Genomic DNA, 25355 nt, shown 5'->3' with positions numbered 1-25355 from the left:
CACACAGACGGAGAAGCTACTTGTCTACGGCTGGACTGAGCCGGAAAATCTTTACCCCCAGCGTTGGTTCGTCCATGATGTCTGAAATGAACCCCCTGAAAGCAGCCACCTTAATGAAAATGTTTGTGTCTGGAAGGAGGTGCGTGCCTGAAGTATCGACCTATCATCAGTGTACCTCAAGTTGCACAGAAGGTAGACTCTGAAGAAGGGAGCTCAAGGAATACCTCGGCGCCCTCTCTCCATCCACTGTCCGCTTTTATCGTCGTCTTAGCGCTAATTACATTCTCAAAGATCCTCCTTCCCCTCTGCGTCCCTCCGTCTTTTTGTTTCCATCTTCCTCCCTCCTTCCCTTTCTGGATGGACTGTTCCTCCTCCTCACAGCACACACTTTACATGAGCGCAGGACGGTCTTCGTCTTGCTCACAGCTATGTCCCAGCACCTAGAACAGTTCCTGCCACGTGACAGGTGTGCCTTAAATGTTTGTCGAAGGGATGAATATTTCAGAGTATGGAGTTTTTCTCTGGTGGATTTCCATAATGGCAACCGGAATGGAGCCCAGGGGAGAGAGAAAGATGCTGTCAATGAGCCTCCTTCACAGCTTAGCGTGAAATTGCTCCCACTTTTTGGAAATTTCCAAGTGTGTAATGTTCCCAAAATATTCCTTAAGATACTGATAAGTCCAAAAAGAGGGATATTCAAATTGAGAAGTTCTACTTGTGTTGTGTTTCATAATTACCTCAAACATTCATCATATTTGTATTACCCACAATATCATTCAAGGTTTCATAATTACCCAAATTCATAATAAGCCGACATTAACAGTGAGACACTGTGGTCGGGGAGGGGTGGGGACAGGAGGGGGGATTGGGGGGGTCTCGGGAGGGGTGGGAGTGAGAGCAAGCATTCCTCACACTGGGCGCAGCTCTCCGTCCTGGAGACCCGGCTCACTCCGCGTCCTCCCTCTGGAAGAGCTGAGGGAAAATCAGAACGCTTGAATGCGTCAGCTTGGGATTCCAATCAGTTTCTTGATACAAGGCTATGAGAGCTACTCAAAATTTTCTCTTACAACTGAAAATGTTACCTTTAGGTAAAGCAGCATCTTGAATATATATTTTCCCAAAGAAATCGTTCCAACCAGATGGTTGTTTCTATGGCACTAGGACTACACCCATGGATCGCAAATATTAAAGATAATCAGTATCTTGCAGCAAAAAGAGCCATCAAAACAGGTTAGACTTATGCTATTTTGATTGCTGGTTTACACTGGGAACAAGGGGTGGTACCCGGTGGGGCTGTAGATAAAGCAGACACTTTTAAAACTTCACTGTGGACTCTCCTTTTATATGGGCTGCATTACTGACGGTAAACGGTGTGGTTCAGGGCTCTTTACACACACTGTCTCATGAATCCTCCCAACAGCCCTCCCCGGGGTGCAGATTAAGGCGAGAAGAGATTAAATAATTTGCTGGAGGGCACTCAGCTAGAAGTAGCGAAGCCAGGGTTCAAACTCACGTTCTGGAGACCTGAATTTGGGGGAAAATGATGGACTTGGAAACCTCCCAACCCTCCTTCTGCAAAACTCATGGAAATATTGGCCGATACATAAAAACTTTTAAAAGCACAGCTGAACTTGCACGAAAGTAAAGGAAGTCCTCTGGGGTTAAAAATGAAGAAGCTAAACTGTAGTGGAGCGAGCAAGCTGGCACCGGGCTGCCCTGTGGGGACTTGCTCTTCCCGGTCACAGAGCTCTGGGTTTAATGGCCTCCAGACCTCCTTGGAGCACTAACTCTCTGCGTCTATGAGTACAAGGGACACAGACGTCAAAAATTAGAGGACAAGTCCAACACCGAGAGCCATACTTCTCTACACAATCATCCCCACTGCCCTCAATTGTAGCAGTATTTTACCAGTAAAATTTGGGGGTGAAGAAAAGAGGAAGAAGAGTTAGGAAGTTAAATGGAATGCCAGCTGAAGAGAGATGTGTGATTGAAATGTCAAATTCAACAGTAAAGACATGAAATACAGGAAAATGCAGGAATGCATAAGGCACCTTTTTGTCTGTCTGTGTGCTAAACCAGTCCTGCCAACAAAGGACAGTCGTCTGCCACATAATGAGTTTTTCGTCAACAACGGACTGCATGTATGACAGTGGTCCCATAAGATTAGCACCATATCACCTAGGCGTGTGGTAGGCTATACCACCTAGGTTTGTGTGAGTACACAACAATTAAACCATCTAACAACTAAATCACCTAACGATGCATGTCTCAGAATGTATCCTGTCGTTAAGCAATGCACGAGTGTACATCATCTTTATTCACATTCACGCCTTGCTCTGTGGATCCAGAAGACACGGCATGTTCTCTTTTGTGTCTTCATTTATTTTTCATTCCCACTCCATCTCTGGCAACTTTCCCTATAGCCTAGAAGGTTTCAACTCATCTCTTTCTAGACCCCAGGATATCCATTAAAACTGTTTCCTGGGATACCTTGAAAGTTGAGTACAAACACTGCAACATTCAGGTGAAAGTTGAGTACAGCGATTTATTCATATGTTGGTTACAAAAGAAACACAAAACACCAAAGAAATGTGTTCCTAATATTTAATATTAGTGTTTCTAATACTTAATTCGTGAAGCAACCATAAAAGTAGGTAGGTACATCTTCTGTGGTACTCTGGCCAAAAACACATGACCTCTTCCAATCGTGAAAAAACGTCAGATAAACCCAAACTGAGGGACATTTTACAAAACAACTGATCAGTACTCTTCAGCAGGGTCAAGGTCATGAAAGACAAGGGAAGACTGAGAAACAGTCACAGACAAGAGGAGACTAAGGAGCAATGACAAAATGCCGTGTGGGATTCTGCATTGGATCCTGGTACAGCAGAAGGGAAAGAGTGAAATTCAAATAAAGGCTGAGTCTAGTTAATAATATTATCCAATGTTAATTTCCTATTCTTGATAATTGTACAATAGTTATGTAAGATGTTAACATTAGGGAAAGCAGAGTAAGGAATATATGAGAACTCTCTCTGTACTACTTTTGCAACTTTTCTGTAAGTCTAACGTTACTTTAAAATATTATTTAAAAATATTTTTTGAAAGTAGATAATAGTAAATAAGGCAACCACAGTTTTCTTCTTGACTCTATTGACTATTTTAGAATATAAATTGCATGATATCAAGACGCTTACTTATCCCAGCCACCAAATTTCATGGTGGGAAAAAAAAAAAAAAAAGAAAGAAAGATAAAGTGAACACGACATTTGCGGAGATCACTGGGGGTAGTCTTCTCATTAATTTATTCAATGCCTTCTTTTCCTGTGTTTCAGTGTTTGGAACAGAACCAGATATGATCCGGGATGGATCAACCACACCAATTGCCAATATATTCCAGGATGTTATCCAAAAGAGTGTGATGATGCTCCCGCTGGGCACTGTGGACGATGGAGAGCACGCGCAGAAGGAGAAAATCAACAGTGAGCAGGTTCTTGAGGGGGCTGATCTCTCAGTGTGCAAACCACAGGGTGTCCACATCAGTAACCTTCCGACATGCTGCATATTTTAGATTGAATTTATGTCATCAAATCTTCCTGTTTAAATTGTACACTACTTTTCCTCCATTATTTGAATGGAAATAACAGTTTCTCTTTATTTCTTCTTTTGTTAGGTGGAACTACATAGAAGGATCCCAATTATTTGCTGCCTTTTTCCTAGAGACGGCTAAGCTGCATTAACAACGACGGGAACCTTCCAGCTTACATCTGAGCTGCTGACATATCCCCTCTCTCACATCCCTGGACAGGAATAGAATCTAAATATCCAGAGAATTTCTGTCCAGTAAATAATATTTTCCCTCTTTAATACGTCTTTGGACATTTGGACCAGTAATAAACTATTTTAAAGGTAGAGACACTGGAAATGGCTTAATGTCTCTGTTGCACACCTCTCTAAAGTCACAGCTACCTTCAACAACTTGATTTCCCCAAGTCTGGCCCCAGTAGTCCCCGGACTGGACTCATTCTGCCCTTCCAGCACAAGGAGGGTTCTTCGATTAGACTTCTCTTGCCATTTGATTGGTGGAATTGCTCTAGTTTGCTGTGTCCTGAGGTGCTCAGGACACATAATCATTCATCCACTGACTGTCAGTACTTATGTCACCGTTGCTTTCACCACACATTCCTTTTATATTGTTAATAAAAACATTGGTCTACCCCACCGACTACCATGATTTCCCTGGGGGTTCATTTTCAGATGAGTTATTGAAGCGTGATACATATTCACTTCTTGCCTCCCCTTCACTTTTTCCTTTCTTGAAAAGTTTTGAAACAGAAATGACCAATATTCACACTCTTATGCCATTTGGGATTCCTTGTGAGAAGATGCGTCTATCTTTATTCTAAGCCTCTTTACCTTTGCTGTGAGTGACGCCAGCCCACCGCCCCTCCTGCATCCTGTTCTGTCTCACTACCCCATCGGGAGAGGCCACTCTCCCTCTGACACCTGCGCACATGGAAATTCACCACAGCAGAATCAGCCCTGATGGAATTCTCTCACCCCGTTGGGATTTTACTCAGTGACTACATCTAAATTGTTCAAAGCTTTAAATAGCATCAATTTTAGACAGAGAACTGATCAACCTGACATCAGTAACACATCCCAAATTTAAAGCTGTCAGCTCAGGTTGCATTCATCAGTCATTTCAGTCGACCATCTTGTTTGGCTTGATTGGATTTGATGGTGTAAACAAATAAACAAAAGCACGTAAGTTTTCTACAGCTAAGTATAAGTAAACAAATCACTTCAGTCTTTATGAATTCACTATTTAAATAGCATTAATGGAGAAGAAGTTAAGGGTTTATTAAAAATGTTTCTCTTATGATTCCAAATAAAAACAAAGTGCCACACATTCCATCTCTTTGTGGGTGCTTGAAATGTCAGTTTTAAAGCTTGCTGCGTCATGTCTAAAACGGCTGGATCATGGGGCCAGCTTACCCTGCCTCTTGTCACAGAAACGGGACCCACCTGTGGCATCAGCCTCGCTGAGGCATCCATAAGGAGCCACTTCTTCTCTGGTGCTGGACAACATCAAGTCCTCTTGGTTAAATATTCGCAGGTGTTTGGTACTCGTCACTATTTAAGCACAGTCCATGCTCGCCAGATTTGGTTGAATCTTGTGAGGTTTTCGGATTCCGTGGACCTACCTGATGTATTTGGCAGAGGTCCCAAGGACTAACTGTACACGAGGTTTCTGACGCCAATTTATATTTTAACAAGGGTGTTCATAGTAGTCAATTAACAAAAGTTGGTTGTAAAATATAACCATTTCTGAGCAAGGGAACATCAGTTTTACCAAGTCACTAAATAAGAAGATGTATTTGCTGATCTGCATTCCTGCTGAATCTCTGAGACCTGCAGTGTCTTGGTCAATTATTCAGCTGCCACCAGGTGAGGAGAGGAGGAGGACGAATGAGGTCATTGAATCTAGGAGATTCCAACCCTGGGATGCCTGAGTCCAGAGCCGTGGTTTTCTGCCTCCCCGGGTCATGATGGGTCTCCCCAGCTCTCATTGATGGGTCCACGTTTTCTACCCAAACCCAAGCCATGTGGCTACCTGGGTCTTGCTGTGGTTTGGGAGCCAGATAGGAAGTATTTTCCGGATAGATTACATTCAGAGGGATGACAGAAATCCGCCCAGTGATTAGCCAGAAGACCAATTAACTAGTAATAAGAAGACAAAGAGGTTGGGGATAGAGAAATTTAAGTATTTGCTTTAAAAAATTTTACCAAAGAAGCATATGCACATGGATAAAGATGACCACCCAGTATACTTATTGGGAGTATATAGTGACATGATCAGGAGGGGACGTCATCGTATTGAAGGAGGGCAACATGTCAGGTTTGGGACTGTCCAGGTTTGGACTGTCAGTTAGATTTGGTAGATGCTCTTATGGAAGATAACGAGGACTGGGAATGTTCTTGGTTTTATGTTGTATTCATAAAAATAAACCTTGTGTGAGTGTGTGCTGGACAGTGCAAGAGCCCTGTGGTGACACACGTTCTCTTCACTTGCAGCTGGAGGAAGGCAGTCGGCCACAGACACACAAAGAACCTGGTCTGGGCTTCTTCGCGCTCCACATGTTCATTCCAGCGCATCCCTCCCTCAGCCTCTGTGTTAGCCAGACACCAGCCCAGCCCAGCGCAGCCCAGCCCCCTCTTCTGAGAACTGGACCCCGATCCTCCTGCATTTTTCATTAGAACCCGTTAGAATCCGAATTCGGCTCGTGGCTTCCTAGGGTCTGCGACTCTGAGGACCCCTGCTAGGAGCATCCAGAGGCTGTTCTCCTAACCCGGAGGTGCGCACGCGCCTGGCACAGCAGGAAAACCTCGCTCCGTTAGAGGAGGCCTCAGAGGCGCCGGGCATCGCTTGGGCCGTTGGAGGCGGAGGCCGGCCGCCCGGCCCGCAGGCCTCCGGCTCCCGCCCGGCCCGGGCGCGTCCGTTTCTCCCGCACCGCCCTCGGGGTTCTTTACCGCGGGCGGGCGAAGGGGTGGAGTGAGGAGGGATGGAGAGGGAGGAGGCGGGATCGCCCGGGGGTTACCCGCTCGGGGAGCCGCTGGAAGTGCCAGGTGGCCTTCCCGGTCAGACGCCGCCAGGCTCTCAGCCTGACGCGCGTCTCCCCTTCCTTAGATTGACTCCTTCGGCTTTCCGTTTTCCTCTTGAGGAGGGGTGGGACTTCCGGTTTCATCACCGGAAGACGACGAGCCGGAGGAGTCTGTCAGAGGGGCCAGCAGGAGCGATTCCGTCGGCAAACGGGTAAGTTATTCTCTGACCGGGCCGGGGGGGGGAGGTTTGGAGGCGGGGACCGTCCAGCGTCTGCGCGGGGCCTGGGGGCGGTGGCTTGAGGGCTCGGGCCGGGCAGCTGGGCGCCGGGAGTCCCGCCAGGGCCCTTCGCTCTTCCTCCTCCCTCCTCCCCCCGCCTCAGCCCCTCCCCCGCTCGCCGGTCCCTCCCGACGCCGCCCAGACTCGCCCGACACCCGCCCGCCGCCCGCGCGGCGTCGCAGCCGCCCTGCCCCCGCCGTCACCTGCTCGCTCCGCGAGCCGGGCTCCCGGGGACCCGGCGGGCCTCCGTTTCCCCGCGGGCCCGGGCTCTTGGCGCGGAAGCGGCGCCCCGGGCGCCCCACGCACCCCTGCACGCAGTCGGGGCGCTTCCGACCGCCTGGCTTCTCCGACTGGAACGCGGGCGCCCAGGCGGGGAGCTGCCCGGTGGGGGGGGGTTTCTAGTCCGGGCGGTGGTGTCCGTGGCTGCCCGCCCACTCCCTGTTTTCCCCAGCGCACCGATGCGCTGCTGCCACCCTCGCCTCCTTCGGTTGAGGATGCTGGTGCCCGAGAGCACCACGCCTGGAAGTGGACGGTCCTGGCCACTCAGGGTCCAGCTGCTCTCAGCAACTAGCGGGAGACCCCAGGCTGCCGCACGTCGCTGTTGGCAGCAGCGGGATCGTCCCTGGAGATACCCACCTCTTCCTAGTGGGCGAGCACGGCCTGAGTGTGCGTGCCCGCTTTCTGGAGCTTAGTCGGGGGGGAGGTGGGTGCCAGGAGCTGCTGACCCCTGCGGTTGCGTTGAGTTTTGAATAGCCTGTTTATTGGGTTGGGGGGTTCTGGACTAGGACATCTTGGCAGGGTTGGCATCTGTGGACACATATGTAGGATTATTTTCTAGGTAATCATAGCCCGAATGGTGATTGTGTCGGGACTTTACAGTCCGTGCCGGTGGAACTAGTTACAGTACGCACCTGGTTTGCGGTGAAGCGTTAGTCCAGATGCAGCACTGCCTGGGGAAGGTCACTAACACGTATTGATTAGAACATCGTTAGGAGAGATTTTGATGCCTTTTGCTTTAATTAGCAAAAGGGAATGAACAGATATAATTGGGTTTTGTAATAAGCCTGTCACTATCAACAAGCATCCTGTTTCCTCCAACTTTGTTAAATGTACTTCTAGAGGCAGAATTCTGTGGAGGGAATGACGTTTTTCTGTTATTGTCCACATTAAAATGTTGCCATATTAACATTAATGCAAATTTTTGAACACTTCAAATAGTTATATTTTAACAGAATTTTGACCTGAAAAAGTCTGTAACTTCCGTTCAAAGAGGTGATAATTATTTTGTTTGTTCATGTGAATATACCAAAGATGGAACTTTCACTGCAATTTTGTACTTGTATATTTGTGATAGATTTTTAACCCAGTTTTCAATTAGGAAAGATAAATTTTAACTTTTAAAAGTTTACCAAAATGTATAAACTTTCATGATTTTTGGATATTATGTCTATTTTATTTAATTACTTTGGCTAGTTCTACAGAGTTTACACACATTAATAGAAAAATGAAATTGAAGAAATGGTATAAACTTTTCCAGTGTGGTATGAGATTTCTAATTTTCATTTTTTCTAGTGTAGGAGTATTGATTTTTGTTTTAATATTTTCAATTTAAAATTCTAATTAATTCAGATTTCTCTTACTGAGTAGAAATGTGTAATTATACATTTTCTTCATTTTTTTTTCTAATGATCATATCTAAAATAATTGAATAGTGTAGTTTGGGGAAATGTTATAATGTTTTTACTGAATTTAGGTTTTCCCCCTCTATCCTTAATAGGTACTATTCTTTTTCCCACAGCTATTCAGACAGTGTGAATACTGTCCTCATGGGCCGAGGCAGCTGTACACTTAATAACTTTGGGATTGTCAACATCACCTCTCTTCTCTGAGTGTTATTGAAAAATTTGAGTAATATTTCTGTAACTATACCTCACAGTGATGCTAGCGTCAAATGAGATAATAAGAATGCTTTTTAAGTGGTAAAGAGCTATAAGTTTTACTACTGTATTTTTAGTATCTAATATGTTTACTAATGTTCACTAGCTTACAAGTTGACAATCAAAATGAGTTAGTCATTGTCTTTGAGTTTTGCCCTCTGCATTTTAAATCAATGTAGTGAACCTGAGTGGAGAAGGGAAAAACAGTCTCTGAAAATAAAAGTCAGAGCAGTCAAACTTAGTTGTATAAGAAGGAATAGTTCCAAGTTCAATGAATGTGATAAATCCTTCATTTTACTGGGTAATTGGGCAGAGTCTTTTAAAGTAGCACTCTTGTTATTTTATCTGATGTCCTGTCAGAATTAGACAAGTGGATATGAGTTGTTTCTGTCCATTCCTCATGGACCCATTTCATGGAGAGGGGGCACAAAACTTCAAAATTAAATTTGGATTTTAATTAGTATCCAATTGTAATCTTGCTTATTTTGGTTGGCAGAATAATGCAACTCCTCCTTAGCCCTATCCCTCCCAATACAAAAGATTCCACGTCCTAGTTGCTAGAATCTGTGACTATGTTATGTTACATAGTCTATGGAATATGTAGTAACGTGTAAAATGTAATAATATGTAGTGTTATAATTTAAAGCAAAGTTATTCGTTAAGGTCTATTTCAAAGTGAAATATTTTTTTTGGTAAGGTTGATTGGCCCTGAGCTAATGTCTGTTGCCAATCTTCCTCTTTTTGCTTGTACACTTAATAACTTTGGGATTGTCAACTGACCTAACGTCTGAGCCCATCTTCCTCTATTTTATGTAGGATACTGCGAAAGTGTGGCTTGACAAGTGGTGCTAGATCCGTGCCCAGGATTGGAACCTGCGAACCCCTGGCTGCTGGAGCAGAGTGTATGAACTAACCATTACACCACTGGGACGGCTCCAAAAGTGAACCATTTTATTAATGTTCATTCATTCTGTTTTTTATTGTGAACTTCAGAAGAACGCTAGGTGAGTGGTTTGGCCCTGGCATGCATCATGTATGTGTCCTGGGTTAGTGTTCTGAGGCCTGTATTGGACATCTTTAAAATGTGGTTGTTAGGGAGGCAATGTAGTTAGTGTTAGAATTCTTGGGGGTTCATATTCCAGCCTCTATGTATTAGTTGTAGGAAAATGGCCTTAGTTTCTTCCTCTCCAAGTGGAGAAATGATGTGTCTTTGAGTAGTTGATGAGATAATGTGTGTGAGCGTGGCTTAGAAACTATAAAATGCTGTCTCTGCACAGATTATTAAGACTACTCTACAGTCTTTAAATCCAGCCTTAATACATGCAACGTGAGAGTTCTGCACAACAAGAGGTCGGAAACATGGATTCTGTACCATGGGTTCTGTGGAGCAGGCAGAACCTTACCTTGCTGCCATATTGGTTTTGCCTTCTCTTACTTGAAAAACCAGACAGGCGCTTCCTTCCTTCTTTTTAGTCCCATTTGTAAGATTGATTCAGAATGGGAGTATAGGAATTAGTTTGCATTTTTCCAGAACTAATTTGTTACCTTTTTCATTTCTTGTCAAACATTTTAAGTTTAAAGAAAATGATTATTTTCCGTTTATTTAAATTCCCAAAATGCTTTATGTTCCAACAAATTCACTTCATTTAAAATTAATGAAGTTTTTGAAAAGTCTTTGTGCTAGGCACAAAAAGTAAACCATCCCACTTCTTGTCCTTGTAATCTTCAGTAACCCCAGCAGTCAGTCCCAAGATACTGGCTGCAACAGAACATTTGTCAGTGCCAGAGGTGCACGGCGGAGTAATTAGGTTGGCCTGGAGAAGTCACAGAAAATATCACAGCAACGTGGAAGACCCATGGGAGTTCTCTGTGCGGATGTAGGAGGAGAGGGCTTTTTAGGCAAAGAGGGCAGCTTGTTGGAAGGCACACCTGGTTGAGAACCAGTCAGCAGCCTAATGTGGGTCTTAGCAGGGCCTAAAAGAGGGAGAAGCGCCGAAAGAGGACAAGGTTTAGTTTGTCAAGGGCTTTGAATTGAAGGCTGTGTGCTTTACTTGGTACTTTTTCCTATGGTCAAGTTGAAACCGTCAAAGCTGTCAGATCTCCCACCCTCTGGTGTTGTCCCTTTTCCTTAATAGGTACCATTCCCTTTCGCACAGCTATTCAGACACTGAATACTGTCCTCAGGGGCTGTGTGAGAAGCTCGCTTCAGTAACTGAGGCTTTTCTGTGGAGGCCCCATTAGAGGAGGCTCTCTCCCTGGAGCCACTGAGGCACGCGAGAGGCTGGAGTTGATGACGTTCCACATAAGGCAGTAGAAGTAGAGTACAGAGGATAGAGTGGAGAGACATTTTTGATGTGGAAAGGACAGGATTAAGGGCCAGTGAAGGAGGAGGTGAGAGAGGGAGGAACTAAGAATAGTTTAGAGCACTGATCTTTGTGTAGAGAGCTGGCAGACTAGCTCCATGGAAGCAGGTTTGGGAGAGGAGAGCAAGATGAATTTGTTTTTGGTTGTATTGAGTGTTTGATATCTGTAGGTCATCCAGGAAGAGATGCTGAGATTAGAAGTAAGGTAGAGACTGGAAATAAAGGCAATGAGTCCCTGGACCATTTGAGGTGGCTGGAGAGCACGCAGAATGAATGAAGTAGACCAGGGAGGAAGATCGAGGCTGGGCAGGGGAAAGAAAAATACAAATAGCTGGGATTTGAGCATGTTCCTTCTTAGTATATGCCCGATGACGTCTGCAGAGTTTATCATTCCCTTTTAAATAGCAGGGGTCAGAACAAAGAGGACCCGAAAGGCCAGGTATTTGCTTTATTGGTGATTGTGTTTCAGCTCTGTGTGCTTTATGTTTCTCCTGTTGTACGATCAGTGTCTGAGTTGGTGATCTCTAAGCAGACGTGGAACCGTGAAATAGCATATCTCAAATTGCAGTCCAAGTTAGGAAAAAAACACACGAGGGATTTGAAATAAAAGATTTCCAAGATTCTCAAAATTCTAGGACTTTTTATTAAGTCTTGAATATACATTGAGTTGACACCTTCACAAACACAAACCCCTTTAGATTAGGAAATGACGTGGGAACGACGTTACACATTAAAAAAATCGGTCATTATATATTTATTAAAATCCTGAGGAAAACTTCAGATTTATCTAGAGCATTTTAGTATCTTACGTTCCTTTTGTATAATGCAGTGAAAATATCCATTTTGTTAGTATTATGTAATTAAAACATAACTTCTATTAAATTTTAAGTCTCTAAGTGATAGAGTTTTTAAAAAAAAATATATTACATAGTTATTTTTTAAATATCCTCCTCCAGTGAGCAGATTTGACCTAGGCATTTGGAAAACTTGGCTCAGGTTGTTTTGTCCTGATAATTAACATTAATCTTTAAATAACTCTTTTGGCTTCAACATGGGGGAAGTTTATTAAAAGGGAAATGTCATTTGCTCTCTTTTAATGAATAAAACAAAACATAATAGCTGCCAAATTTTGTAGTATGTGCACAAAGATACTATATTATAGGGAATAGCCTGTGTTTTAGCAATGTATGATGTCCTACTGTTTTATTACTATTGAGTATGTGACAGTGACCGTCATTGCAAATATTTTAAATTTAAAACAATTTACGCCCTGCGGATAGATTATTGTGCAATAGCCATTTCTTTCTAAATGACGGTTAATGGATTTATCCTTTGAATACTATGTTTAGCATAATATAGCAGAACTAAAAGTAATGATCAAAAGACCAAGGTTAGCATGTGACGTTTCCTAAAGGCTTGAAATAACTTGGCATTATGTATTAATAACATTCAGAAAACATAGTCATGCCTTAACATATTAATCTGCTTATATATTTCAGCTGAGGTGGTGATTTTTACTTTTGGCCGTCTTATAGAAAAGCTTTTTGAAAAGTTAACTTTCTCACATCAGCTGAAGTCTTTAAAAAATCTGATTAGTATTTTATAGAGAATACTTTCTTGCCTCTTTTGAATAATATAGGCTAATCATAGGCAGTAGCTTCATATATTGTTGGAAGAAGTGTAATTACAAAAATTAACTTGTCATACACCACAGCTCAGCAAAGTAACTTTCTTATAAGTCCATGGTCACAGTATGTTTTTGCAATTCAGCATCTGGCTCTGTGGGATATCGATGGCTTCTATGAAGAAAAGTACCAGGGTGAGCAATTAAATGCAAAATGACAGCATAAAATATGATCATTATGGTTATACAAAAGACGCATTTATGAATTTTGCAGATAACTGTCATTTTTCTGCTCATATTTTTCTGTTGCTTTGTTAGCTTAATAATTTTAGTACAATTTATTTTTTTCTTCTAAAAAATGAACACTGCCATTTTTATTATCCTGGCACTTGTTTATATGTCTTTTTTGTTTGTCAGTTTTGAAGATTAATGATAGTTGTTTCACTGTCTTTTGACACAATACTTTCAACTTGATTTCAAAATTGAAGAATTTAAAAAAATTGCATAGCAGTTGTATTATAAGAGTACCACTTCTTATGATGAGTAGTATTTTATCACGTGTGGTTTGGATAATAATCACCACCCGAAAGTAAGTTTTGCCAGTAGTTTCCTCGTAACATCACGTAGTGTTTTGAAGTATTTTTTATGGTATCAACTCTCTGATTTGGTCCAGGGTAAAACAGTGTTGACATGAGGAATCATATAGCAAAGTTGTTGTCTTTCTTTTGTCTCTTACTTGCAAAATGTATTCTACATGCAATGAAACTGCTGGACGTTGCGGAGAGGGAGTCACTCTGGAGGACTAAGTGTCCGTGTGACCTTTGGAGCATGCCATTGTGTGAAGCTCCGTAATGTTAACCTCCATTTTGTTAAGTTCCATTATGTTAACCCCTCTTGGCTCCTCTGCAGCCCTGCCTGTCTTTCCAGCCTTACCTTTCACTGCTGCCATTTTTGAAAACCTATGTGTTACCCAGTTGCTCTCGTTTTCTTTTACTTGTGCTTATAGTATCCCTGTCTCCCGAAATACAGTAGTCCCCCCTTATGTGGGGGGGATACGTTCTAAGACTCCCAGTGGGTGCTTGAAACTGCATAGTACTGAAGCCTGCATATACGTTTTTTCCGACATGTACACTGCTGTGATAAACTTAGAAATTGGGCAAAGTAAGAGAGTAACAGCAATAACTTCTGTTTGGCATATCCAGATTTCCAGCACGACTGCTCTTACACGTTGGGGAAATTATTAAATAAAATACGGGTGACTTGAACACCAGCACTGTGATACCTTGACAGGCGCTCTGATAACCAAGAGGGCTACTGAGTGACTGACAGGCGGGTATCGTGGATCCGGTGGAGAAAGGGATGATTCACGGCCCCGGTGAGAGGGAGCTAGATGGCACAAGATTTCATCACGCTACCTAGAATGGCGAGAAATTTAAAATTTGTGTATTGTTTATTTCTGGAATTTTCCATCGAATATTTTTAGACCTCTGCTGACTATAAGTAAGTGAAATTGCAGAAAGTGAAACCACAGGTAAGGGGGGGACCATTGTACTTTTTTTAGCCATTTGGTTAAATTCATCCTGAGCTTGAATGTGTGGTTGGAACTCTGTCCATTCTGTGAAGACTTTCTAATCTTAGCAGTCAACAGGAACTTCTTACTTTATGCTCTTGTGGCATATTTTGGGTGTCTGTTGTTATTATCAAAATATGCTTTGCAGATAGAGCATAGCTTAAGTTTTTTTTAATAAGTTTAAAAAAATCGTATTTACTGAAATCCTACTATATGCTGAGTACTGTGCTGGGTTCTGGGATGCTAGTGAAAGAGTTTATTTCTTCTGCTCAAGAAGGTCACATGCCAGTTGTAACGCAGAGTAGTAAGAACTGTGGTGGGGGCAGATGGGAATGTGCAGGCAGAGGGCTAATCCAGTGTCAGGGTTGGCAGTCTGGTTCTTGGAGGAGGCAGCAAGCCTGAGGCCTGAGGACAGCAGAGCACAGCCATGGAGCACGCGCAGGCCTTGCCCACCAGCCATAACTGCTTAGATGGCTTGGTGGATGGACCCGAATCATTGGGGACTTATGTCTCATGATGTTCTTGTTTTTTGTTTTTTTTTTTTTAAATTTAATCATTTTCGTGAGAACCTTTGAAAAAATTAATTTCCTAGTTTTCAACTTTTGGAACCTCTCCATAACCTGATTTAATATTGTCTCAGTGACTTAGGATTATTATTTTGTGCATTGTCATGTTGGGCTCTAAGAAATCATGTCCTCTGGGCATTTTGACCCAGAGAAGGGTGTTTTTAAATATCTGAATGTTCCCTGATTACTTTTAATTTTTTCTGTCTGCTTTTTCTAGTTTTTCTTCCCTTTTCCCGTTTCACTGCTATCAGTGATCTTGTCTAGAGTAGCACAATTGCTCTCCATTATTTGCCATCGATAAGAAGCCAATGAATCAGGTTTATCAGTAAGTATCAGGAAGGGGTGATGGATCTGAGGAAGGAACTTAGAGACTCACCTTCAATCCCAGTACCTAAATTCAAACATCATCTCTTCAAATATGTTTTGCCGCTCCAAGCCCTTTTGGGCAGGTTTCTTACTTTTAGCTAAGGCTTGGTGGGTGATGTTGCTGCCTTGGTGAGTTTTTGATAGCTGAGGTGTTCGTGTTTCCCTGCATCACGATTCAGGTCATTTTGTTTTCGTTGCTCTCCTGATGTGGTCTAACTGTTTTGTCTGATTTCAGGAATGCTTTTAAATGGTTTATGTTTTAAGAATTAATAGACAAGGCTTATATTATCCATTTGTTCTTATATAACTTACTTCAATTATAGTATCAAAGCAGGCATTTTTTATTGTGATCAATTTTGAAGAAATTAGGTATATCAGTTTTATTTATTCATTATTAATTTCGTTAATAATCAAGTTCATGAATGATGAGTTTAGGAATCAGTGACACCCTCTGAATTAATTGCTTTGTTTATTTGGCAGTAAAGCAAAACTAGGACAGTATTATACATTTGCGATATGTTTCTATATTTAGATAGAGAGAGGTACTATCTGTTGTTATTAATGTTACTGTTATCTTTACCTTTTAAAAACAAATATATATACTAACAAACATGTCTGTGTGTGACTGAGAGAGAGAGTGTGTAAGTGTGTGTTTTTGTGTGTGTCCATACATATCTTTTAGCATTTCCAAATTGGCCCAGGTGATTCTAATCTAACCTTTCTGGTCAGAATTTTAAGTATGTAAAAATTCTGTATGAAAATGGTAATAAAAACGCAGTCATTCAGTTTCATAGTGCAATTACTTATTGTGACAATTCTTGTTCAGGAGGAGTCTGTTTCCACCAGCATTGTTTTGGACAGGGAGATGGCAAGTGTAGACTATACTCTTGAGTCTGTTAGGGAGTGACGCTTTTTCTACTGTAGTGCTGTAATAGCTTTACATTTTGTGATTCTGTGGGCTACGCAGACGTGATGTGTTCAAGATGAATCAGACGATAAAATTGACTTGTTTTCCATCTGATAGCTGGTACTGCTTTCAGCAGTAAAACTGAATTATTTCTACAGATCGAAAAACAATCTATGAGATATGAGGTCATTTTCCTTATATAGCCATAGTTAAATGATTTGTTTCTATGACTGGTTTTTATAGTATAACCTGTTAAGGTTTTATCCCCTTATGCTCAAGACAGATTTAAGACTTAAAACAGACAAATTAGAAGAAACAAAACTAGAGATTTTTTAAAAAGTGTAACTTGTTTACAGAGTTTCCTCACCATTTAAATTTTATTCTTTCCTTTTCAACAGGTGTATAATGCTTATTTGCTTTAAAACCCTTGTTCATTCACTCACTTATTCTTTTGTTTATTTTTTTGCTCAAAAACTTTATTGCAGAATAGTTTACATACAATAAACAGCATCTATATAAAGTGCACAATTTGATGGGTTTTGACAGTTCTATACACCTCTGAAGCCATCTACAGAATCAAGATAAAAGAACATTTCTCTTACCCCCTTAAGTATCCCCATGCCTCTTTGCAGCCCACCACCTCTTCCTGCCTGCCACAGGGAACCCGTGACCTGTTTTCTGTCACTGTAAATTAATTTGCTATATCTTGTCGTATGTGCTGTTGTCTGAGTCTTTGTGTGAACACGTGTTTTCATTTCTCTTGGGTAATTACCTAGGAGGGAAATGACTGGGGTAATGTGATGACTCTGTGTTTAACTTTTTAAGAAACTGCCATCGAGTCTTCTTTAATTTCTCTCAGTCGTGTTCTCTAGTCTTTAGTGCATAGGCCTTGCACATTTTTTGGTTAAATTTATTTTTGCACAATTTTAAATCAAATCGCATGCTGTTAATATTTAAAAGTGCAATTGATTTTTGTTTATTATCCTTTGAATTTCCTAAATTCATTTAATTGTTCTAGTGTGGGCGTGTGTGTGTGTATGTGTGTATTTTGCATCCTGAGGATTTTCTATGTAAACGAGAATGGAAGTAGTTTTACTTGTATTTATCCGGTATTTATGCCTTCACTTCTTTGTTCCTCTTCACTTTTAGTAAGTCTTCTTCCTAAAATCTGTTCTTAGATCTGGCATTCATCTACCCACTGTGGCTGTCCTGTGGTTACAGATTGCATGAGAGTATCATTTCCAGGTTTTATATTTTGAATATTTTTGTCTCTGAATGTTAATTGTGTCTTTTATGCTTAGCACATAGTTTTGATCTTTTAATACAATCTGATAATTCTTTTTAACTGTAGTGTTTATTAACATTTAATGTAATGTAGTTGGTTGGATTTATACTATTTTGCTCTTTATTATTCTGCGTCTCCTGTGTTTTCTTTGTCTGTTCCTCCTTTACTGCCTTATTCTGTGTTGACATGAATTCTGTCATCTTCTATTTATCTGGGAATGTCTTTACTGCCCCTTCATTATTAAAGTATAGTTTTGCTGGATATGTGATTCTTTATTGATGGTTTTTCTTTCAGCACTTTGACTGTATTATTATTCTGGCTTTCGGCCTCTGTTATTTCTTCTAAGTCAGCTCTTATTTGTATTTTTTTCTCCTCAGTGTGATGCAAAGTCACCTGTTGAACATGTAGCTGTTCCTTGTATGTGGTGGATTTGATTGCTTTCCAGATTTTCTTATTGTCTTTTTCTTTTTAGTAATTTGACTATGATGTTTGTAGGTGTGACTCTCTTCGTGTTTGTACTTATTCATGTTTGTTAAGCTTCTTGTATCTGTAGATCAATGTATTTCATCAAATTTAGAAAGTTTTCAGCTATTACGTTTTAAAATATTTCTTCTACCCCTTTCCCTCTTTTCTCTGTTATTGGGATTCTTACTGCACATTTGTTGAAATACTTCAAATTGTCCCATAGGTCTCTGAAGCTCTTTTCATTTTCCTTAAAGTTTTCTTTCATTTCCAATCTTCTGAGTCGATAATTAATATCATTCTATCTTTAATTTGACTGATTCTTTCCTCTGCCTTCTCAAATCTGCTGTTTTCCCATGTAATAATTTTTTCATTTCTCTTATAGTGCTTTTCATCTCTAGCATTTGTTTGGTTGTTTTTATCATTCTCATTTCCTTATTCGCATTCCCTATTTGTGGAATCACTGTTATTATATTTTTAAAAAATTTTTGAAAATTTGAAAGAGTTCTTAGAACCTCTTTACAGGAGATACTTGAAGACTTTCTCTGCTACATTGACATCTGGGCCAATTTTCCATTGACGTTTTTCTCTTCCTGAATCTGGACCATAGTTTATATTTTCTTATAAACACAGCTTATGATTTCTTTCTTTGTTGTTGTTGAAAATAAGACATTTTGTATAGTGTGATGTGGTAAGTTTGGATTTTGATGCACTTTTCTAGAATGTCTTTTTTTCCCTTAACTTGCATGGTCTTAAAAGCATAGAATTTTATCTCCCTGTGGTGTACAGACACTGATGTTTATGTTCAGTTTTTAAATGCTTGCTTACTTGTATTTTGCTTTACTCTCTGGGTGTTTCCCCTGTAAATGTAAGAATTAATGGTCACACAATGATTTGGGCAGAATTTGTAGTCAAACACCTTGAGCCCATTATGATCTTTGCCATCTGTCTTTCTGTTTGTGGGTGTACAGGGGGCACATTCAAAGTTTACCTAGTTACCAAGCCTCTGTTCTGGGGCTTTTACTGTCTACCATGTTCCCTCGAAGTTGCTTTGCTTAGTCAACCAGGCATGTGTGGGGAACTTCATCTGGTCCTTTTATTGGCCTTTCATTTATAGGATCTCCTTGCTGAGTTTCTTGCTAGTCTGACAGTTGCCCAGACTGGGCTCATACCTCTGTGGACCAATGTTGTGAGATTTCTTTGGTTGCTTCCCACCAACTTTGGTCCCTTCTGGCTGACAGAGCGATAGAGGTTTGCTGCCTGCTCCAAATAGCTTCCTCCCTCCACCACCTTAGCTCATAGCTCCTCTTTTTGTGCCAGTCATGTGTTGGTAGAGCTAGCATGCTCTCTCACCAAGTCGCGGGGATGGTAGTCTCCCAGGCAAGTGCTCCTTTCTCAGCCTCTTACCTAGGGCTTTGGATAAAGTGCATTTTCCACTCGTTGCCTGAATATGGTTTTCAGAATCATAAAATTGTTGCTTTTGACAGTCCTATGCAGTTTTATACTTGTATCTGCTGAGAAGGTTCACTGACTTCTTTATTTTGCCAAAGCTGGATATTCCTGAGTAAGCCGTTGTTTCTTCAGAAGTGTCTTCTGCTCCGTTTTCTTTCTCTCTCTCTCTTTTCCTCTGGGACTCTAGCTAATTAGTTATACATTAGACCTTTTGTAGTCCTCAGATAGGACCCTGAGAGTCTCTTTTCTTTTTTAAATTTATTTTTTATTTATTTTTCTGAGGAAGAGTGGCCCTGAGCTAATGTCTGTGCCATTCTTTCTCTATTGTGTATGTGGGATGCTGCCACAGCATGGCTTGATGATGGTGTTGTAAGTCCTCATGCGGGGTCTGAACTCATGAACCCTGAGCCGCTGAAGCAGAGTCCGTGAACTTAACCCCTACACCACCAGGCTGGCCCCTCTTTACTTTTTTTTTTAATTCTGTCTTTTTCCTTAGATTCTTTTTGTTAGATGATTGCTGTTGATCTGTCCTCAAACTCACTGATTCTTTACTTTGTCATTTCCATTTTGTTATTAAGCCCCTTTTTTTATTCTAAATATTTTATCTTTTGTTTCTGACATTAACATGTGGCTTTTTAAAGAATAATGTTTATTTCTTTGCTGAAATTTATTATTTTTTTTTCCATTTGTTTCAAACATATTTTCTTTACTTCACTTAATATTGTTGTAACAGCTACTGTATGGTTCTTTTAAAATAATTCCATCATTTTGACCATCATGTTTGCCATACATCTTTTTGCTTGAGATTTGGACACGGTTTTCTGACTCTTCCTAACTCAAGTAATTTTGGTCATTTTGAATTTTATGTTGTGTGGTCTCTGGATTTTGTTGTGTTGCTTTAAATATTGTTGGTGTTTTCATTTTAGCAGGCGGATGACTTGACTACGACCACATCGTTATCTGTCATGTCTGCAGTAGTCAGCCACTCCTATCTCATTCCTGGTGTTTAATTGCAATCTGCTTTCACTCTTGTTCATACATGGTTTATGTTTTCTGGGTTTATTCATAGATTCAGGTGTTCCTTTAGCTCTCTCCTTTATGGTATTTACTTCTTACTCTTCTGTGGCTATCATTGCATTCGGACACTTTCCCGCTGATCCAGAAGTACAACTGGTTTTTCCCTTGTGATTTAGCTGCCTGTCTTTCGTCAGTGGTCTCCGACCCTGGATATCCTCTGGGTAAAGCCTCCCAAAAGGGGAGGCGTGCTGGATTACCTTTTGCCATTTGCTTGCTTTGGGCCTTGACTCCACACTAAAAACTTCCAGCTTTTGTTTAGTCTCCAGAGCCATCGCATAGTTATTTTTTTAGTATTTTATCCAGACTTCGTAGCTGTTATTTGTGAAAGGTTTGGTTTGTTAGAAGCTTAGTATTTTGTACCAGAAGTATATGAAGTGAAAGAAAAAAAAACCAAACCTCTTTTTTTTTTTTTTCCAAATTGAGGAAGATCAGCCCTGAGCTAACATCTGCTGCCAATCCTCCTCTTTGTGCTGAGGAAGACTGGCCCTGAGCTAACATCTGTGCCCATCTTCCTCCACTTTATATGTGGGACACCTACCACAGCATGGCTTTTGCCAAGCGGTGCCATATTTGCACCCATGATCCAAACTGGCAAACCCTGGGCCGCCAAAGCAGAACGTGCACAGTTAACTGCTGCACCACCGGGCCAGCCCCCAAACCTCTTTAAAAATAGTTCTAAATTTTGTTGTCAAGGCATTATATGCTCGTTGTAGGAAATTGAGAGGAATTAATAAATTCTAATGAATCTGAAAAAAAATTACCCATATCCACTTTAATATTTTGATTTTTTGGGGGGGTATTACACAACTGAATGTGCTATGCATAATATTTTAAAATCTGCTTTTGGTTAAAATCATGTGAGAAGTGTTTTTCTTTGTCATTAGATATTCTTGGTAGATATTTTTATGGCAGTATAATACTTCGTATGCATGCATATGTTGGTTTATATGACCATTTTTTAATGCTTGTTACGTTGGTTGTTCAGTTTTTTACTTTTATATATGACCCTGTGGTGGACATCTTTTTGTATACATCATTGCAACCTTTTCGTATTATTTTCTTAGGACAGGCCCCTAGAAGTAGACATACTGGGTTTCAAAGTGAATGATGAGGTTTTAAAGTTGTTCTTAGATACAACTGAATTGCTTTTCAGAAAGTCTGACCCATTTGACACTTGTGAGTGCTGTCCAGCTTACTGCACCTTCTAACCATTAGCATTAGATTTTTGGTATTTTCTCATTTAATGGATGGAAACTCTCATAATCTGCTTTTGGCAGTTTTTGATGAACTATTTTGGCCAAACTTCTTTATCTAATTTTTAAAAATTTACATCTCTCTGTTTTAAAATGATCCATTCATGTTCTATGCCTATTAAATGTATGTTTCAGTCTATTGTTTAAATAACTGCTTTTAAAACTATTTTAATGGTAGATGAGACAGAACCTAATTTTGTACCTGTAATACTATTAACTATGAAAACAGTTTTTTAGTATATCATTTCTTTTTGACTATCTCTTTGAATATCTTCATGTTTGCGTCTCCCCTTCCTTAGATTGACTCCTTCGGCTTTCCGTTTTCCTCTTGGGGAGGGGTGGGACTTCCGGTTTCATCTCCGGAAGACGACGAGCCGGAGGAGTCAGTCAGAGGGGCCAGCAGGAGCGATTCCGTCGGCAAACGGGTAAGTTATTCTCTGGCCGGGCCTGGGGGGAGGTTTGGAGGCGGGGACCGTCCAGCGTCTGCGCGGGGCCTGGGGGCGGTGGCTTGAGGGCTCGGGCCGGGCAGCTGGGCGCCGGGAGTCCCGCCAGGGCCCTAGGCTCTTCCTCCTCCCTCCTCCCCCCGCCTCCGCCCCTCCCCCGCTCGCCGGTCCCTCCCGGCGCCGCCCCGACTCGCCCGACACCCGCCCGCCGCCTGCGCTGCGTCGCAGCCGCCCTGCCCCCGCCGTCACCTGCTCGCTCCGCGAGCCGGGCTCCCGGGGACCCGGCGGGCCTCCGTTTCCCCGCGGGCCCGGGCTGTCGGCTCGGGAGCGGCTCCCCGGGCGCCCCACGCAGCCCTGCACGCAGTCGGGGCGCTTCCGACCGCCTGGCTTCTCCGACTGGAACGCGGGGGCCCAGGCGGGGAGCTGCCCGGTGTGGGTTTCTAGTCCGGGCGGTGGTGTCCGTGGCTGCCCGCCCACTCCCTGTTTTCCCCAGCGCACCGATGCGCTGCTGCCACCCGCGCCTCCTTCGGTTGAGGATGCTGGTGCCCGAGAGCACCACGCCTGGAAGTGGACGGTCCTGGCCACTCAGGGTCCAGCTGCTCTCAGCAACTAGCGGGAGACCCCAGGCTGCCGCACGTCGCTGTTGGCAGCAGCGGGATCGTCCCTGGAGATACCCACCTCTTCCTAGTGGGCGAGCACGGCCTGAGTGTGCGTGCCCGCTTTCTGGAGCTTAGTCGGGGGGAGGTGGGTGCCAGGAGCTGCTGACCCCTGCGGTTGCGTTGAGTTTTGAATAGCCTGTTTATTGGGTTGGGGGGTTCTGGACTAGGACATCTTGGCAGGGTTGGCATCTGTGGACACATATGTAGGATTATTTTCTAGGTAATCATAGCCCGAATGGTGATTGTGTCGGGACTTTACAGTCCGTGCCGGTGGAACTAGTTACAGTACGCACCTGGTTTGCGGTGAAGCGTTAGTCCAGATGCAACACTGCCTGGGGAAGGTCACTAACACGTATTGATTAGAACATCGTTAGGAGAGCTCATTTGATGTATACTCTGTAGACTTCATGTAGCACGGCAGCCGTGTAGGGTCGGAAATACTAGTCCCTTTTCACAAACTGAGACTAAAGTTAAACAGTTTGACCAAAGTTAAGGTCAGGATTAGCGTCTCAAGTGTTTGTTACTCATTGTTTTTCAAGTTTGCTACATGTAAGGTTACTGACTCCTGCTGGCACGTCTGAAAAACACTGAGGCAAGGCTCTCTAGTAGCTGGTGTCTTCTTGCGTGACATGTAAGGCAGGTGTGATTATTACTGATAATACACTGGCTCCTGGTGCCTTTTTTAAAAAACCTGTGTATTTTGGAATAATCTCAGATTTGCAGAAAAGCTGTGAGATAGCACAGAGAGTTCCTCTTGTATTCAGCAAAGCAGAGTGGCTCCACTTGAGCAAACTGCTTCATGCCAGTCACCATTCTAGGTGCTGGAGAGAGTAACACGCTGCCCTAGATGATTCCAAGGTCTGGTGGAAGAGACAGATCCATAAGCAAGTATAGTGCCTTTTGCTCAGTGCTGAAATGGAGAAAGGGGAGCACAGAGTGATTTATGTCTGACTGCCCGGGAAGGAGTGGCGCGAGCTTGCAGGATACAGCATTTGAGTTAGGTCTCAAGGATTAGTGGGTATTCACTTGATTGATGGGACATTTCTGCCCACATTCGTGCTACCTAGGTTTGTGTTCGAAGAGAACTCTCTAACCTTTATAAAACGGACTCTTCTTATTTGATTCTCCTCTCTCCCTCTTTCTCACATCTCCTCTGAGAGGTTTTTGTCATAGTTTCCACAGGCTGTGAGAAGAATCGCGGTTTATAAATCCATGACTAGGAGATGAAATTAAGCTGTGTTTCTTAGTAATGGAAGTATCTAGATCTGTACGTTTTAAAATTCTTTCTCTTTCATAGTTGCTGAGTACTTCAGTGGTCTGATCACACACGTTCTTTATGCGAGGTTGGAGCACAGTTCTTCTGAACTATGCCCACAGCAGAGGGGTATTTTGAGTGAGTGTGTTGGTCGTTGTGGGCTGCTCTAGGAAAACACCATAACCCCAGGTGGCTGAAACAACAGTCATTTACTTCTCCCAGTTCTGGAGGTTAAGTCCAAGATCAAGGTGCTGATTCCTGGTGAGGGCTCTTCCTTGCTTACAGACAGCCACCTTCTTGCTGTGTCTTCACATGGCAGAGATGGAGAGAGAACTCTGGTCTCTCTTCGTCTTCTTCTAAAGACGCTGATCCCGTCTTGGAGACCCTACCGTTCTGACCTCATCTAAACCTAAGTACCTCTCAGAGACCTCATTTCCAAATACCATCACATTGGTGATTAGGGCTTCGGCATCAAAATTGTGTGTGTGTGTGTGGGGGGGGGTGCACAATTCAGTCTGTAGTAGGTGGGTTTCTTGGAATTTTTGTGATTATGAGGAATTGCTCCAAAATAGGCTTGATAGAGAACTAAATAGGAAACTGTAAAATTAGCATTTATATGGCTTTTGCTACAGCAAAGTAGTGAACACAATTTTATTTAAAATCAGAAGAAATTATTGTAGATATGTTAAGTCTGATTCAGAGGCTGGTGGATGCCAAGAAGAAATTTTAATTGTTTCATTTGGATGAAAGAGAGAAATACGTGGTGAAATACTGCAGTGGTGTTTTCACTTTTAGGCCTTATACAAATGAATGCTTTCATGGTTATCAAATGAGGGTGTAAGGACTGTGGTAGTGAGCTATTGCAGTTCCCTCACTGATCAGGAGGCTGAGCCCCACAGAAGCTGAGCGGCTAATGCATTGTAGAGGTGTTAGTGGCAGAGCAAGGATTGGAATCAGGCCTCCGGATTCACGGGGCCAGTCTTTCTGCTGTTCCATCAGTGGTTCTCAAACTGATGGTGCATCAGAGTCAGCTGGGGGGGCTTGTGAAAACGCAGATGCTGGGCTGGGTCTCTGAATCAGCGGGTCTGGACTGGGACTGAGAATTTGCATTTCTGACAAGTTCCTGGGTGATGTTAAAGCTGCTGACTCTGAGGGCACACTTTGAGAACCCCGGCCTTCTGTGATGTTGCCTTTGACCTCTTCTAAGAGGATAGTAAGTAAACGTCTGTGGGTTTATACCAGCTTGACCCTTC

At 42.3% G+C, this 25355-nt stretch overlaps 1 protein-coding gene and 1 long non-coding RNA gene across 2 annotated transcripts in view; one reads left to right on the top strand and one right to left on the bottom strand.

Moving 5' to 3' along the window:
- Positions 1-4838: 4838 nt before the first annotated feature.
- Positions 4839-6728, bottom strand: LOC138922099 (uncharacterized). The gene is made up of 2 exons (XR_011435181.1): positions 6603-6728; positions 4839-5724 (listed from the first exon to the last, which is right to left on the bottom strand). It is a non-coding gene; the product is annotated as an uncharacterized lncRNA (long non-coding RNA).
- Positions 6729-6753: 25 nt separating this feature from the next.
- Positions 6754-25355, top strand: part of LOC138922076 (large ribosomal subunit protein uL15m-like) — a 79074-nt gene continuing 60472 nt past the window's right edge. Inside the window, 3 exon segments of the mRNA XM_070258905.1 lie at positions 6754-6817; positions 9637-9824; positions 22045-22170. The gene's annotated coding sequence lies outside the window, so the exon portion shown is untranslated.

The sequence above is a fragment of the Equus caballus genome, unplaced genomic scaffold (genome assembly GCF_041296265.1).
Source record: "Equus caballus isolate H_3958 breed thoroughbred unplaced genomic scaffold, TB-T2T haplotype2-0000448, whole genome shotgun sequence".
NCBI classification, from domain to species: Eukaryota; Metazoa; Chordata; class Mammalia; order Perissodactyla; family Equidae; genus Equus; species Equus caballus.
This window is presented reverse-complemented; position numbering and strand designations above follow the sequence as displayed.